Source organism: Pelobates fuscus, chromosome 1 (genome assembly GCF_036172605.1).
Source record: "Pelobates fuscus isolate aPelFus1 chromosome 1, aPelFus1.pri, whole genome shotgun sequence".
In the NCBI taxonomy this organism is placed as follows: Eukaryota; Metazoa; Chordata; class Amphibia; order Anura; family Pelobatidae; genus Pelobates; species Pelobates fuscus.
Genome location: NC_086317.1, coordinates 490,351,654 through 490,370,407, shown reverse-complemented (window position 1 = coordinate 490,370,407; position 18,754 = coordinate 490,351,654). Strand labels below are relative to the sequence as shown.

General features: G+C 43.8%; 1 protein-coding gene across 1 annotated transcript in view; it reads left to right on the top strand.

Annotated features, from left to right (window-relative positions):
- Nucleotides 1-1,027: 1,027 nt before the first annotated feature.
- Nucleotides 1,028-18,754, top strand: part of RHOG (ras homolog family member G) — a 54,125-nt gene continuing 36,398 nt past the window's right edge. Inside the window, exon 1 of the mRNA XM_063433125.1 lies at nt 1,028-1,467. The gene's annotated coding sequence lies outside the window, so the exon portion shown is untranslated. The remainder of the gene's footprint in view (nt 1,468-18,754) is intronic.

Genomic DNA, 18,754 nt, shown 5'->3' with positions numbered 1-18,754 from the left:
CTCAATGTAATGTTCAGGCTGGGGATTTGCAGCCTGGCAATGCAGGGGTTAATATTTACGCAGCACACTCTAGCTGCTCAATGTAATGTCCAGGCTGGGGGTGGGCAGCCTGGCGATGCAGGGGTTAATATTTACACAAGGCACTCTAGCTGCTCAATGTAATGTTCAGGCTGGGGTGTGAGATGCCTGGCAGTGCAGGGGTTAATATTTAAGCAGGACACTCTAGCTGCTCAATGTAATGTCCAGACTGGGGGTGAGCGGCCTGGCAGTGCAGGGGTTAATATTTACACAGGACACTAGCTGCTCAATGTAATGTTCAGGCTGGGGGTGGGCAGCCTGGGAGTGCATGGGTTAATATTTAAGCAGGACACTCTAGCTGCTCAATGTAATGTTCAGGCTGGGGATTTGCAGCCTGGCAATGAATGGGGTTAATATTTACACAGCACACTCTAGCTGCTCAAAGTAATGTCCAGGCTGGGGGTGGGCAGCCTGGCGATGCAGGGGTTAATATTTAAGCAGGACACTCTAGCTGCTCAATGTAATGTCCAGGCTGAGGGTGGGCAGTCTGGCAGTGCAGGGGTTAATATTTACACAGCACACTCTAGCTGCTTAATGTAATGTTCAGGCTGGGGGTGGGCAGCCTGGGAGTGCATGGGTTAATATTTAAGCAGTACACTCCAGCTGCTCAATGTAATGTTCAGGCTGGGGGATGGGCAGCCTGGCAGTGCAGGGGTTAATATTTACACTTGACACTCTAGCAGCTCAATGTAATGTCCAGGCTGTGGGTGGGCAGCCTGGAAATGCAGGGGTTAATATTTACACAGCACACTATAGCTGCTCAATGTAATGTTCAGGGTGAGGATGGGCAGCCTGGCAGTGCAGGGGTTAATATTTAAGCAGGGCACTCTAGCTGCTCAATGTCATGTTCAGGCAGGGGGAGCAGAAGGTTCTTGTGAATGTTTAGGCAGCTGATTTTGTTAACTAGTTCCCTCTCCTAACTTCCTCTCACTCACTTCCTTCTGCTGTGCAGAGACTTAAACTGACTCTCCCACATAGAAACGCCCTGAACTCAGCACATCTAGTTATAGCCCAGAGCTTGTTATCTAAAGCCACCACCAAAACTTCTTCCTTAGCCTTAGCAGAATTTGTCCCCAGCCACTAGCAGCCACCACCAGAACTTCTTCTCTGAACACTATCAGGACATCTACCAAAGCCACCATCAGAACATCTCTAACCACTATCAGAGCATCTCCCAAAGCCATCTCCAGAACTTCTTCTCTGACCACTATCAGAACATCGGCCCAGGCCACCACCAGGACCTCTCCAGCAGCCACCAGATCTTGTCTCCAGAGCAGGACCTTTTCTCTATTCATTTTAAGAAGCTCAAAGCATTCAAGAGAACATCTACCACTCACAGTACATAGTGCACCAACCAGAGGACATCTTTCCTGTACAAAGCTATGATCGGTGAGTTATTCCCCCTAAATCCTATCCCTGGGTGGGATTATTTGAGGGGTCTGAATAGGATATGCTGAAAACGGTTTGATTTGGGACATTCGTTTGAATGATTATGGGTATCTATGCGATAGCGAATTTCTGTGTTTGCATATGTCTGATTGTGAATTGATTTAACATTTCTGAGTGTTAGTTGTTGATAGAGGTCTGAGTTGATTGAGAATTTTTGAGTGTTAGCTATTAGGAAAAATGTACGTGTGATTTTTGATGTGAGATCTGCGAGTGATTTTATAGGAGATTTAAATGTGGGAGCTCTCGGGCCTTAACCGATGGTCCCTAATCCTAGGTCAGGACCCAAAATGGTGTTCCAGAGGTATTTCAGTGGGTCCAGGGAGCTGGCTACAATATATGACTTGCTATAGTGTTACGGTCTTCTCCAGTGCAATGGACGATTCGGACTGGTTGACAGTGGGAAGAGGGTTTACAAAAAGTATTTTCTTATATGTAATATGTATTAACAAAGAATGGGTCACTGAGCTAATTTTAATGAGTCACCAAGCAAAGGCTATCCCGTCAAAACAAGGTTAATGACCTCTCTCCATAAGGGTTCTTCAAACAGATGACAAAAGGCAATATAGTCCGAGTGAACGAAGAGAGCACAGTAAGTGTCACAGGTAGATGTTTCTAACAGAGAGTGAGAGGTACCAGTGTCTGATGTATAGGGCCACCAGGTACCTGGCTAGAATACTGGCTTTAACGCTCCATACGGGTTCAAAGATGAATGAAGTTAGGGGGTCTCAGAAGGATGAGTAACACACTCACTGAATTTCCCTCAATATAATCACCACCACTGTTGCCCTCAAGGAGTTAATAGTAGACCATTCTTTGGAATCATTGTGAGCGACCCATCCCTTATTAAATAACTCGTCATTATCCATCGAAGCAAAGAGGAAACTGACACTTAGATCTGGAAATGATATATAGAGCCATCATATAGGAGGCTGGGAAACAAACTATTAATAATTCTGAAAGTGGTCTTTAACCCTTTTCATGCCAGTGGAAAGTAGATAGCACATCCTCCTTTTGGGAAACTAATATGACACCGTGTTTTAATGTTTTCGCCTGCCCCTGGGTTACACCAACATGGTAACGTGACACTTAATGAAGGGAAATAAATGGCCACGCAGAGTGGCCCTAAACAGTGGCATTTAAAAAGTGGGAGAAGAACCAAAAGATTTGGGAAAGTATATAATGATGGATGCATCTGATGCTGGGTGTGAATGTTTACCCATACTGTGTCTGGAGCTGGATGAGGGTTGGGTACCATGGCTGAGTTTGTGGCTGAATGGGGGCTAGAATCCCAGGCTTTATAAGTGACATGATAATGGGTGGGTACCAGGCTGTATCTGTGGCTGGGTGAGAGGTGGGTACCAGTCTGAATCTGTGGCTGAATGGGGGCTAGTATCCCAGGCTCTATATGTGACATGATAAGGGGTGGGTATCAATCTGTATCTGTGGCTGGGTGAGGGTGGCTGGATACCAGGCTATATCTGTGGCAGGTTGAGGGGTGGGTACCAGGCTGTATCTGTGGCTGGGTGAGGGTGGCTGGGTACCAGGCTATATCTGTGGCAGGTTGTATCTGTGGCTGGATGAAGGGTGGGTAACCAGGTCATAACTGTTGCAGGGTGAGGTGTTGGTACCAATATGTATCTGTGGCTGGGTGAGGGGTGGGTACCAGGCTATATCTGTGGCAGGGTGAGGTGTTGGTACCAGACTGTATCTGTGGCAGGGTGAGGTGTTGGTACCAGGCTGTATCTGTGGCTGGGTGAGGTGTTGGTACCAGGCTGTATCTGTGGCAGGGTGAGGTGTTGGTACCAGGCTGTATCTGTGGCTGGGTGAGGTGTTGGTACCAGGTTGTATCTGTGGCTGGGTGAGGTGTTGGTACCAGGCTGTATCCATGGCTGGGTGAGGTGTTGGCACCAGGCGGTATCCGTGTGGCTGGGTGAGGGGTGGGTCCCAGACTATCTGTGGCTGGGTGAGGTGTTGGTACCAGGCGGTATCCGTGTGGCAGGGTGAGGGGTGGGTCCCAGACTGTATCTGTGGCTGGGTGAGGTGTTGGTACCAGGCGGTATCCGTGTGGCTGGGTGAGGGGTGGGTCCCAGACTGTATCTGTGGCTGGGTGAGGTGTTGGTACCAGGCTGTATCCATGGCTGGGTGAGGTGTTGGCACCAGGCGGTATCCGTGTGGCTGGGTGAGGGGTGGGTCCCAGACTGTATCTGTGGCAGGGTGAAGTGTTGGTACCAGGCGGTATCCGTGTGGTGGGGTTCCAGTACAGGGCGTCTTTAGGGTAAATGTTCAATTCAGTGTATTTGCAAAGTGACAGGAAATTTAGAAATGCCGCTGTGGATGGGCTCATAGTGATCTCTAGTGGAGTCTCTCACCTTTGTGCTCAGACATTACGCATTGCTACAGTTCTAATCATGTCTTAGTGCGCTACGACTCCTTTGAAGCTTCACCAGTTGGAAAAGCAAGTGACTGGCAAAGGTTTTGGGGATAATGGGATTCGTGGTGGGGATCGTGGGGATCTCACAAAACAGACTAAAACTAGTAACATGTTTTGGTAACTAGCATCTATCTTTGCATACTTGGTATCGGTTCATGTTCCATTTCGGTAATAATTTCCATACAAGTATTTTTGCAAGTAGCCCGGATTAAGCTTGAAAGCTGGTAATAGTTGGTCAACCGATACAAAAGATCCTAATCGTCCTGGCTTAAAGTTTCAAGTCTTACGCCCATTAATAAGGCTGTTAAAGTTACGTGCCACTGCAAAGCTGGCACACTCACCAGGGCTGAATTCCTACAGGCCAGGGCTAGTGGTAAGTGGAAATGTTGAGAACTGGTCATAGTACATAGTGCCCTGAGAATACCTAGCTATCTTGGCTGTCCATCTCACACCTAACATTCCTCCTAACCTCAACACAACTTTTTCTTCATGGCTCTCAAGCTACTTGGTTGAATCTTTGTCTTCCTTAAGCTCCCTTATTACTCTCAAAACTATGTTTGGGGGGAGAGGGGGATCCAGACATTGCACTCAGTTTGCTTGGTGGATACAACCAAGCAAGATTTACCATGGAGAGATCACCTCTATTGAAGTTATATGGAATTATATTTCTATAGAGGTAGGTACTCTTCCAACAAAGGACAGTCAACCTACCCATCGCCTCCCTGAAATTATGCTTAAAAACAGCATGAGCATACTTCTTACATACATTTAAATTCCGAGCACAATCGATGCTTAACATTTTCTACAGGTGCTATAACCTATAATCTTTTCTTCTAAATGTAGGTATGGTATAAATGCAATATAGAACATGCAAACAGAAATAACCTTCGTGTGTGTATGTGAATGTGATAGACGTAGTGGAAGCGAGTCACTTGGGGAAGTTCCCCACTAGTTTTTATGTGGGGAAAAAACTTTATTTGCAGTAGTTTAGAAACACTGAGATTCTTTTTCTGGAGGGAAGGGTAGTAAGCCAAAAAATATGGGAAAACAATAGTGTCTTTTTAATTCTGTAATAGGTTGCAGTTCTGCAAGGCCCCCTGTCCCTCATTTGTAGTTGTTTGGATTAGTTTACTTGACAGTATCTAGGCATGAAAAAAATGGGGCTGATTTTAAATCTGCCCTGTTTCTGTAGGTCTTGCACATGCCTAGTGTCCTTTCAGAAGGGATTTCAGGAATTTCCTTCCAGTTTCCATTCGGGCTGCAGAGTCAGCTGTGTGAGTGGGGCCATGCTATTGGCCTATCTGTTCCGGGACCATCATTGGCTGATAGCAACAGGAGATGGGGTTACAGTGCCCACAGGAGAGAGAATCAAGAGCCATCTTGAAAGTAACACCCCCATCTTAGAATGTGTTTTGCAGGATAGAGCCCTCTTATCACTTGTTGTGGATAGCCTGGAAAGTAGTGGTGGTGGTTTAATACCAAAATATGAACAATTAATATAGCATTACCCATACTGAACATACAAAGGAAGATGAAGTCCCCTGCGCCACGTCTGTTGATGGTGAGCCCTTGCAGGGTGATGACATAATACGGGACATTAGATGTCACAGTGCTTATAATTTATGTGACAGCAGTGATGACATCAACATACCTGACCCAAGATTTAACTATTGATTACCTGTACAGTTTATCTCCATCTTGGTCAGGGCGATTGGGAACTTGGATCTAAGGCATTAGTCCGTTCCTGGTGAATCCAGACTTGGTGGGTGAGAGCTTTTTATTCTTCTCTGGAGAAGACTCTTCAAGAGTCAGATGTAAAAGAACATACAGGTTTAGAGCAGTAATAAGCTAACTCGGGCGTGCTGTAGGGGATTCTCAGACTCCACTCGGCATAGCCTTGCGTGCTAGATCAGGGTCAGTCATATAAAACATGTATCTGGAGTTTCAAAACATTGGTCTAACTGAGGACAAAAACAAACTCCATTTATAACAGACTTCAAAATAGCACATTGCATTGTACTGATAGTGGTTTTAGTCTGAAGTTGTTTGTGGTTTGTCACTTCATTCTCACCGCCCCGGCCTAAGGACTTGTCATTGTGACCAATACGTGATGAACTTTTTAATGCTAACAATACGAACTCACAAATCTTGTAGGAGTCTCAGTTCCAGAACCTGGAACCTACTGTATAAGAATCCACTTGCATCTTCTATCCGCCATCACAAAACTTGGAACCCAGAGGGATCTTTCATCTGGTTCTCCGTTTCATTTTAAGCTTAGGTAAATTTCGCCAGCAATCAACCTTGTCTATAATTTATTAAGGATGTGACTGTGCTACAATGCCCTTACCTGATCATCAAAGGGACACTCCGTGCACCAACACAACTTAATGCATAAAACTTAGCCTTATTAATATGCACAATTTGCATAAATACATAAATAAATGTTTTGAAGAATGCTGCGCAATAAGCCCGCCTCCTTAGCCACGTCCCTTCACTGTAGAAAAATACTTCCTTATTAGTGTATATACACAGTCTCAGCCTCACCAACACTGAGTGAGCAGCTTTTAATTCACAACCTGGTAGACAGAGAAACTACAAAGCGGTAGTGATGTCCTTACAATATGTCTCCCTGGTTGTCCTCTCCTCCTAATGCAGGGCGTTTTGTTGTTCATTCAGTGCTCTCTGTGGCTGAGCTGTGTACATACATTTGATAAGAAAGTATTTTTCTGGAGTGAGGGGGCGTGGCTAAAGGCGCTGGGTTATGGTGCAACATTCTGCTAAATGATTTTTTTAACGCATAACCAATAAATATTTGTGCAATGCAAAAAACATACAGTGTATTAATGAGGCCAAGAAATCAAATGCTTCTATAGGTGCCAGAGTGTCCATTGAAGTAAAATGGAGTGAATGCTACTTGAGGTCCATGCTAGTGCAAACCAAATGTCCTGCACCTTAATTCTTCACACCTGTTTGTTTGTTTACTATATATTGATTGTTTCTAAGGTTGACACCTTTTTTAGAAAAAAAATACCGTCCATGCTAATTTGCATAATTAATTATATATATGCATGACATCACTGGGCATGACGTACATAAAAGAATGAGAATCATTTGGAAGAAGAAAGTTCCCTAAACCTCTAATAAATGAATCACAATGTGTAACACAGATGGAAAAATACACCACTTCTAATAGACCCAGTAGAGCACTAATGTTAATTAACCGTAAACACTTACCCTTAATAGGGAAATAACTGAAATAAAACAAATTGACAAAATATGGTGCAATATATAAGGATAATTGGAGTGGTTAGAAGATATATGTGTAACACACTCACATGACATAGAGCCTGGGGAGGATAGGCTCGGGTCACAATCGCAGGGGTATTTATAGATAATATCAAACTTCTTCTGTATGAGGACCCAGGTGTTAAGGAGAAAGAAAAAGCTGGAACACATGCTCCTAGTGTATTATCTTCAGTGTACACACATTCATTAAAATAATGCAGATAACTGCTCACGCTTTACAGAGCCAAACAAGCTGGGCTCTCCGTGCTATGGGCACTGTGCCTTTAAGAGCAGGAAAGTGCAGGAACTCACAGGACTTTTAAAGGCTAAACCTGTGTACTTTGTCTGACTGAATCAGTGTGTGTGTAGTAGTGTGCATAGCAGGGTGTACATAGAAGTGGGTGCATAGTAGTGTGTGTACAGCAGTGTGTCATTGTCTAAATGTGTATAACAGTGTGTGCTTACTGTTATCTGAGTGTGTGTCAGTGTCTGTATACTGCAAGTGTGTGTCTTCTATGTCTGCATGTAATTGTGTGTATATAGAATATAACAATGCGTGTACATACCATTTAAAACAGAGGTGGATATTCTGGTTCCATTTATCTCACCATTCTCCTATCAGACTGCTGAATACATACACACACGTCTATATTCAAACACACACACTGCTAAATTCAAACACACACACTTCTATATTCAAACACACACACTTCTATATTCAAACACACACACTTCTATATTCAAACACACACACTTCTATATTCAAACACACACACTTCTATATTCAAACACACACACTTCTATATTCAAACACACACACTTCTATATTCAAACACACACACTTCTATATTCAAACACACACACTGCTAAATTCAAACACACACAGACTTCTAAATACAAACACACAGACTGCTGAATACAGAGATTGTTGAATACATACACACAGACGCTAAATACAAACACACACAGACTGCTGAATACAAACACACAGACTGCTGCATACAGAGACTGCTGCATACAGAGACTGCTGCATACAGAGACTGCTGAATACACAGACTGCTGAATACAAACACATAGACTGCTGCATACAGAAACTGCTGCATACAAACACACAGACTGCTGCATACAGAGACTGCTGCATACAGAGACTGCTGCATACAGAGACTGCTGCATACAGAGACTGCTGCATACAGAGACTGCTGAATACACAGACTGCTGAATACAAACACATAGACTGCTGCATACAGAAACTGCTGCATACAAACACACAGACTGCTGCATACAGAGACTGCTGCATACAGAGACTGCTGCATACAGAGACTGCTGAATACACAGACTGCTGAATACAAACACATAGACTGCTGCATACAGAAACTGCTGCATACAAACACACAGACTGCTGAATACAGAGATTGTTGAATACATACACACAGACGCTAAATACAAACACACACAGACTGCTAAATACAAACACACAGACTGCTGAATACAGAGATTGTTGAATACATACACACACAGACTGCTGCATACAGAGTCTGCTAAATACACAGACTGCTGAATACAAACACATAGACTGCTGAATACAGAAACTGCTGAATACGAACACACACACACACACACACACACACACACACACAGTGCTAACTACACACATACACAGCTAAATACATACACACAGACTGCTGCATACAGAGACTGCTGAATAAACAGACTGCTGAATACAAACACACAGACTGCTGCATACAGAAACTGCTGCATACAAACACACAGACTGCTGCATACAGAGACTGCTGCATACAGAGACTGCTGCATACAGAGACTGCTGAATACACAGACTGCTGAATACAAACACATAGACTGCTGCATACAGAAACTGCTGCATACAAACACACAGACTGCTGAATACAGAGATTGTTGAATACATACACACAGACGCTAAATACAAACACACACAGACTGCTAAATACAAACACACAGACTGCTGAATACAGAGATTGTTGAATACATACACACACAGACTGCTGCATACAGAGTCTGCTAAATACACAGACTGCTGAATACAAACACATAGACTGCTGCATACAGAAACTGCTGAATACGAACACACACACACACACACACACACACACAGTGCTAACTACACACATACACAGCTAAATACATACACACAGACTGCTGCATACAGAGACTGCTGAATAAACAGACTGCTGAATACAAACACACAGACTGCTGCATACAGAAACTGCTGAATACAAACACACACACACACTCAACACACTCAAACACTGCTAAATACAAACAGACTGCTAATTACACACACATATTTCTAAATACACACAGATTGCTGAATACACACACACACATGTAGCTGCTCTCAGAACTCAGTCCTATTGCCATGCTTCCATCTGTGTGTATTTTGGCTCCTCCCCCTCCTTCCATGCGGATCCTATCAGTGGAGAGGATGGGCTATGCCCTCTCCACATAGCCCAGGCACCAAGTCTTCTTACCTTGACCTGAGAGCACTGCACACCCTGGTGGTAGAAGGAATCTGGATTTAGTAATCCAAACCTTTGAATCCAATATCGCCCAGAGAGTCAATATGCCGATTCTCCGTCACAGTTCCTGGAACGTTTTCTGCTAGCCAGCCAGGCCTTAACCCATGGGCTAAGAGTTTGTTCTCCCTATCAATCTCCGCCTTAGAACACGGAACCTCAGGATAGCAAGAGCACATAACAAGTGGTGGAGACAAGATGGAGGCACATGGTTGTAGCATAGACATAATACAGAAGAGCAGACGTTTACATTTTATTTTTCAGGCTCACAATCACATGAAAATATAAAATATAAATAAATCAAATTAAAAAACCTCTGGAAGTGTCGGTTCCTCTTTAAAAAACACGCAACACTCTGCTATCTGTGAGCAATTTATAACAACCATTACCTGCGTGTCCTCTTATAGATATTAGTTTGGAGATAAAAAAGGTGATAGACTTTTCACATGTAGCTGAGGTCATCCAACTGGGGAGCTTCCCTTTCGACCATTTTATTTGCCCTAAAAGCTCCTTTATGTTCATAGTCAGAATGTCTGTATTGACACCGGGAGAGCTTCTAGAAGATGACATGTAGACCAGTGATCTCAAGTACCATTTCTCGCTGCTTGTAGGCAAATGTACACAAATACTGCTCTGTCGCTGTGTCTAGCCATGAGCTTGAATCAATGTGTGAGTATGTGTCAGTGAAAGTGCAAGTATCTTTGTGTGTTTGTGTGCACCAACTCTGCTATTCACCATCATTGTGTATGATGTATGTGAGTCAGAACAGTTAATTGTATCCTGTGTTTGGCTATTACTGTGTGTGTATGTTTCAGGGCCCTGTGCCATTGTGTGTATTTGTGTCAATGCTTTTACTGTGTGTGTGTGTGTGTGTGTGTGTGTATGCTGCTCTATGCCATTGTCTGTGTATCTACTTTTGTTTATATGTGTTAAGTTGTTAAAATATATCTGTGTGTGTGAATGCAATGCAATGCAATGTTTCTGTCAGGGATGTTTCTCTGTCTTTTGTGTGTGGGTGATTCTATCAAGTCTGTTGCTCTCTCCCTTTCCATGTGTGTGTGTGTGTGTGTGTATGTGTCTGTCAGGGATGTCACTCTCCATGGATGTGCGTGTCAGGTCTGTTACAATGTATATGTGTGCAGGGGGATGAGTGTGTGAGAGATGTCACTCTGTAGGTGAGTGGGGGGCATGTGTGTGTGTGTTCAATTTATATTTATAGTGAGAGAGAGAGGGCCCCCAACCCCTCTGTTCCTGTGCGTCCAACTAGTCCAGTTACAATTACGTGTTTGTTAGTCCACCCATTGTACAGCGCTGCGCAATTTGTTGGCGCTTTATAAATAATAATATATAATGTCCCCCTTTGCCGAGGGAGGTGCCTTGTGCTGTTACTGCAATGTGTCAGATAAGTGAAAACAAGAAGTGACACTTTGTTCCTGTTTTACTGACATTGTAACTGGGTGACACATGTGACTGTTACACTTAACTCTTTCATTGCTAAAATCACGTGTAATGGAGTCTGTACACAACATACAATGCTGTCCCCTTCGGTCAGTAATTAACGTTTCTTTCTTATAGTGATTAATTGCAACAGAATTCACTTTTTTTTAAAATTAAGATTCAACGTTTGCAGGACATGAAGGACCTCTCAGATTGTACTCGTCTAAATTACTTCTTCATTACCTAAAAGCTTTGTGAAGCCCCGTTGCTCCCACTAAAACCACATTCTGTAAAGTAACACAGGCGGTTGTGAAGAACTAAGGTGTTGCACACTAAGTTACCGATGCAATATATTTCCTGCAATTTAACATAATTTATGGTGCAATATATTTATAGTGCGAAACCCGGGGAGATTACATCAGACTCACACCTTTAAGAGCCTCCCCAGCTCTTACTTGCAGTGTTATAGTCAGCCTCACTTCTCCTGTGTTTGTTCGCTTGACATATATGTCAATACAATTTAACAGGCTCTGATCTGCAGTGTGTTGGACAGAGAAACCCGTGAGCGGCGAGTGGGGGCCCTAAATAACAATGAGGGAGGGGGGGACCTATTGTCCGACCCCCACCCCTGAGCGGCAGGTGGGGGCCCTAAATGAGAATGTGGGGGACACACGTATTGTCCTCCCCCCTGGCCCCCACCCCTGAGCGGCAGGTGGGGGCGCTAAATGAGAATGTGGGGGGAACAAGTATTGTCCTCCCCGCCAGCCCCCACCCCTGAGCGGCGGGTGGGGGCCATAAATAACAACAATGGGGGGACCTATTGTCCTCCCCCCCTCGGCCCTCACCCCTGAGCGGCGGGTGGAGGGTCTAAATAACAATAAGGGGGGGACCTATTGTCCACCCCCTAAATAACAATGAGGGGGGGACCTATTGTCAATAAAAATCAAGGCCAAATAAAAATCCATAATATCCGTCAAACATGTGAAAAAAATGTTTTAAAAAATCGAGCGCCAAAAAAATCAGACGAAAAAGAAAAAAACAGACGCTGAAAAAATGTATCCATCTTCACCCATGGAGGGCTCCGCGCATACTGAGCTCCGCAGGGTGGGGGAGGCTTATAAAGCCTTGCCCCACCCTGCAATTAGGCTCAGAGCACTCTGATTGGTTGACAGATTTGTGAACAATATTGGAGAGAAATAGGCCTTTTGTGTACATAGAAAAAATGGGGTCGAAAACAAAAGTGTTGCGTTTATAATTTTGTTCAGTGTATATATAAGATATACATACATACATACATACATACATATATTTATTTTTTTATTTACTAATATATATCCAGGGCTCGAGTCCTGCAGGAACGCACGGGAACGGCGTTCCTGCACTTTTTCCAAAGCAGGAACGCCGTTCCCGTTACCAGTCCTGCAGGACTTGCCCTGCTACCTGCACACAGGGACCCATCACACGCTGTGTTCCTCTCCAGCACTAACTCTCGCAAAACCCGCGGCTGTAAGAGCGTTGCCACGGGTTACCATGGCAACGCTCCGCACAGGCAAGTCTCGCGAGAGTTAGTGCTGGAGACGAACACAGCGTGTGATGGGTCCCTGTGTGCAGCGTCTCCTTCCCTCCACCGGACCACCAGGCGATCTCCCCCTCCCTGACAAGGTAAGAAGCAGGGAGGGGGGAATAAAATAAAAAAAACCTAAACACATACAGTTTAAAAAACAAATGCTTCCCCCCATCATCCAGCACACAAACACACACACATCATCCAGCACACACATCATCCAGCACACACACACACACACACACACACACACACACACACACACACACATCATCCAGCACACACACACACACACACACATCATCCAGCACACACACACACACACACACATCATCCAGCACACACACACACATCATCCAGCACACACACACACATCATCCAGCACACACACACACACACACACATCATCCAGCACACACACACATCATCCAGCACACACACACACACACACACATCATCCAGCACACACACACACACACACATATCATCCAGCACACACACACACACACACATCATCCAACACACACACACACACACACACACACACACACACACACACATCATCCAGCACACACACACACATCATCCAGCACACACACACACACACACACATCATCCAGCACACACACATCATCCAGCACACACACATCATCCAGCACACACACACACACACACACACACACATCATCCAGCACACACACACATCATCCAGCACACACACATCATCCAGCACACACACACACACACACATCATCCAGCACACACACACACACATCATCCAGCACACACACACACACATCATCCAGCACACACATCATCCAGCACACACACCTCATCCAGCACACACACCTCATCCAGCACACACACATCATCCAGCACACACACACACACACATATATCATCCAGCACACACACACACACATATCATCCAGCACACACACACACACACACACCATCCAGCACACACACACACATCATCCAGCGCACACACACACTTCATCCAGCACACACACACACACTTCATCCAGCACACACACACACACTTCATCCAGCACACACACACACATCATCCAGCACACACACACTTCATCCAGCACACACACACACACTTCATCCAGCACACACACACACTACATTTATTATACACACTGCACTCACTACAAACACTTCATTATACACACTCTGCTCTCACCACACACACACTACATTCATTATACACACTCTGCACTCACTACAAACCCACTATATTCATTATACACACTCTGCACTCACTACAAACACACTACATTCACTATACACACTTTGCACTCACTACAAACACACTACATTCACTATACACACTTTGCACTCACTACACACTACATTCATTATACACACTGCACTCACTACAAACACACTACATTTATTATACACACTGCACTCACTACAAACACTTCATTATACACACTCTGCTCTCACCACAAACACACTACATTTACTATACACAATCTGCACTCACAACAAACACACTACATTCATTATACACACACTGCACTCACAACAAACACACTTCATTATACACACACTGCACTCACAACAAACACACTTCATTATACACACACTGCACTCACAACAAACACACTACATTCACTATACACACTTTGCACTCACAACAAACACACTACATTCATTATACACACTGCACTCACTACACACTACATTCATTATACACACTGCACTCACTACACACACTACATTCATTATACACATTCTGCACTCACTACAAACACACTACATTTATTATACACACTGCACTCACTACAAACACGTCATTATACACACTCTGCTCTCACCACAAACACACTACATTTACTATACACAATCTGCACTCACTACAAACACACTGCATTCATTATACACACACTGCACTCACAACAAACACACTACATTCATTATACACACACTGCACTCACAAAAAACACACTACATTCATTATACACACACTGCACTCACTACAAACACACTACATTCATTATACACACTCTGCACTCACTACAAACACACTACATTCATTATACACACTCTGCACTCACTACAAACACACTACATTCACTATACACACTTTGCACTCACTACACACTACATTCATTATACTCACTACACACACTACATTCATTATACACATTCTGCACTCACTACAAACACACTACATTTATTATACACACTGCACTCACTACAAACACGTCATTTTACACACTCTGCTCTCACCACAAACACACTACATTTACTATCACAATCTGCACTCACTACAAACACACTGCATTCATTATACACACACTGCACTCACAACAAACACACTACATTCATTATACACACACTGCACTCACTACAAACACACTACATTCATTATACACACTCTGCACTCACTACAAACACACTACATTCATTATACACACTACATTCACTATACACACTTTGCACTCACTACACACTACATTCATTATACTCACTACACACACTACATTCATTATACACATTCTGCACTCACTACAAACACACTACATTTATTATACACACTGCACTCACTACAAACACGTCATTTTACACACTCTGCTCTCACCACAAACACACTACATTTACTATCACAATCTGCACTCACTACAAACACACTGCATTCATTATACACACACTGCACTCACAACAAACACACTACATTCATTATACACACACTGCACTCACAACAAACACACTACATTCATTATACACACTCTGCACTCACTACAAACACACTACATTCATTATACACACTCTGCACTCACTACAAACACACTACATTCACTATACACACTTTGCACTCACTACACACTACATTCATTATACACACTGCACTCACTACACACACTACATTCATTATACACATTCTGCACTCACTACAAACACACTACATTCACTATACACACTTTGCACTCACTACACACTACATTTATTATACACACTGCACTCACTACAAACACGTCATTATACACACTCTGCTCTCACCACAAACACACTACATTTACTATACACAATCTGCACTCACTACAAACACACTGCATTCATTATACACACTCTGCACTCACATCAAACACACTACATTCACTATACACACTTTGCACTCACTACACACTACATTCATTATACGCACTGCACTCACTACACACACTACATTCATTATACACACTCTGCACTCACTACAAACACACTAAATTTATTATACACACTGCACTTACTACAAACACACTACATTCATTATCCATACTCTGCATTCACTACAAACACACTACATTCATTATACACACCCTGCACTGCACTATATGCATAGGAGTGTAATTTAATTTACCCCCCCTTAAAAAAAAAAAAAATGACACTCCTATGCATATAGTGCAGTCCAAGAATCTTGGGTGAGTTCCCACACTTTTTTCCCCAGGACTTGACCCCTGTATATATATATATATATTTATATTTCTAGAAGCATGGAGACTGTCTGTCAGTTCAGGCAGTTCCCCTGCAGGCAGCACTATGGACGCCTATTGCGGCCATGTGACCGCTCTTTCAGTGGGGGACTGTCTGAGCTGCCAAGACCGGGAGCAGCACCGAGCGTCGGCCAGGGAACAGCGGCGATCGGGTAAGTAATAAGGATGTGCCGTGTTCCTTAAGGGGTTAATGTGAAGCTGTCATTATAGGTTTATCTGGCTTGACTCATGTTATGTAATATTAATATTATTAAATACTCCTATTTTAGTTTATTTTCACTACCCATCTCCTACTGAGAGCATCAGTCGTGTTACACTTGCTGTAAATGCCCTCTCTGGCATATCTCGCTTTGGGCAGCACAAACTTCCACTAACAGAGTAAAAGTCCCCAACACGTTATGACGGCTTTGTGTTCTGTCTCCATTCTCAGATCGCCTGGCTAAAGTGGCGGCAATAAACCATTTCAGCTTTTTCTCTCCGTGCTGCTCTCACACAGAGCCTGCCCCTCCTTCTCCTTCCAGGCACTGCTTTCCGATCTGACGAAATCAAGCAGGATAGGTCCAGAGGAGGGTTTCCCTGGTAACAGACATGCACATAACTGACTGAGCTGAGGGGGAAAGGGCTGGTTTTTAGCCTCTATTTAGGGAAATCTAGACATTTGCCAGCAAATCTGTAGCACAACGTATAAATTACATTTGATTCTCTTTAACCCCTTAAGGACCAAACTTCTGGAATTAAAGGGAATCATGACATGTCACACATGTCATGTGTCCTTAAGGGGTTAAAAGGGATAAGCTGTTACTCACTTGCACCCCCCCGCCCCCCAGTAAATAAAGGGTTAAATATTGGGGGCTAATGTACATGTGCAGCAAGTGACACGTGTGCATTAGATGCTGGGTGTCCACATGCAGAGCCTGTTTTAATCCAGGGATGGCCACAGTGGCTCTCTGGTAGACCACCACTGTTGGACTCAGTGCTGCAATGTAAACAGGTTCTCTGGAACTGCAAGGTTTAACATTGCAGCAGTAAGTGCAAAAGGGACGCAGCACCCAGACCACTTCAATGAGCTGAAGTGGTCTGGGTGCCTACAGTGTCCTTTAAGTTGTATTTGTCATTACTTCAGATTCACTTTGAATTTTTACTTTAGTAAATAACTTTGTATATGTGATTTTAAGCCAACGCTGACCGTCAGCCCCCGTGAAGCATGGTGCTGGTAGCGTCACTTAGCAGGAATGCATTGACGAGGACGAGGGAACTAGTGAAAACTGCGTGCTACGTTACGTTTTGGACAGCAACACACCTGATACTGCCAGCAGAATAAGGACCCAAAACCAAGAGCCTGAGCTAGAATAGGGAGGTTTAAACTGGAATTTCCCAGTCACAGCCCTGAATGCACAACGCCTGCTCATACAGCCAGACACAGCTCGAGCAATGAAACCAACAATATGGTGTGCCATTAATTCGATTAGTAAGTATGTGACTAACAAAGGACCATTGTTTGTTTTAGTTTGTATCAAACTCCAATAGTTTGTATCTTCAAAGTCTCAGTTTGTAACACTTATAAGGGGGGTGAATACTTACTGGTATGTACCTTACTGTTTGCAAGGAGATGTAAATATAATAAGAACTGTACTACCACCCATTGTGAAAATGCTTAAATGAACTCTATAGTGTTAGGAAGACAAACCTGAATTCTAGATGATTTCATATCCTGTTATCTATCTAGGTGTCCTGTTAGGATTTGAAAGGTGGGTATTACTTACCTTTTAGCCCATGACGTGCTGCTCTCCTCATGGCCGCTCCCCCTCTTTGGCTGTGATTATCAGTTGATGATCTTAGCCAATCCGATGATTCTCCACAGGGAAGTTTTTCAGAGGCTACTGCTCATATGCATCAAAATGCTGCATGGTGCTAGTCAATTACATTTCCTCAATCTATAACCAGGTTTGGCTCCGTTATAGCAGAGAAAGCACAGTGACATTCCTTTAGAACAGCAATGCTTTAAATTGAATGTTCCAAAAGACAGGGACTCCATGCAGACCACTTCATTGAGATGAGTGTGGCCCGGGTATGGCCCGGGAAGATGTGGCCCTTTAATTACAAGATTTAGGCATAATGGATTTTTGGTGTGCTGCTGCTGGCCCTTTAACTCCCAGAGAAAGGGTTTGTACTTTTAAATTGGCACTTCGAATGCCGTCGAAGTGTCGAAGTGCTGAAGTAGTCGCCATTCGAAAAACGAACACGTGGCGGCGGCCATCTTGGTTCATTCCATGCGGTCAGTGGTATGTGTAGCCAAATTCATGGAACTGAAATCGGCTACACAGTTTCGCGAACACCGCTGAGCCTTACCTTCTCCCACGGTGATTTTGCAGCCGCAGAGACTAAGTCCCGTTCGAAGATTCGAACTCTCGTTCGAATGGGACTTAGTCATTTTATCAGCCTGAAATAGACCGACCGCACAGCCCAA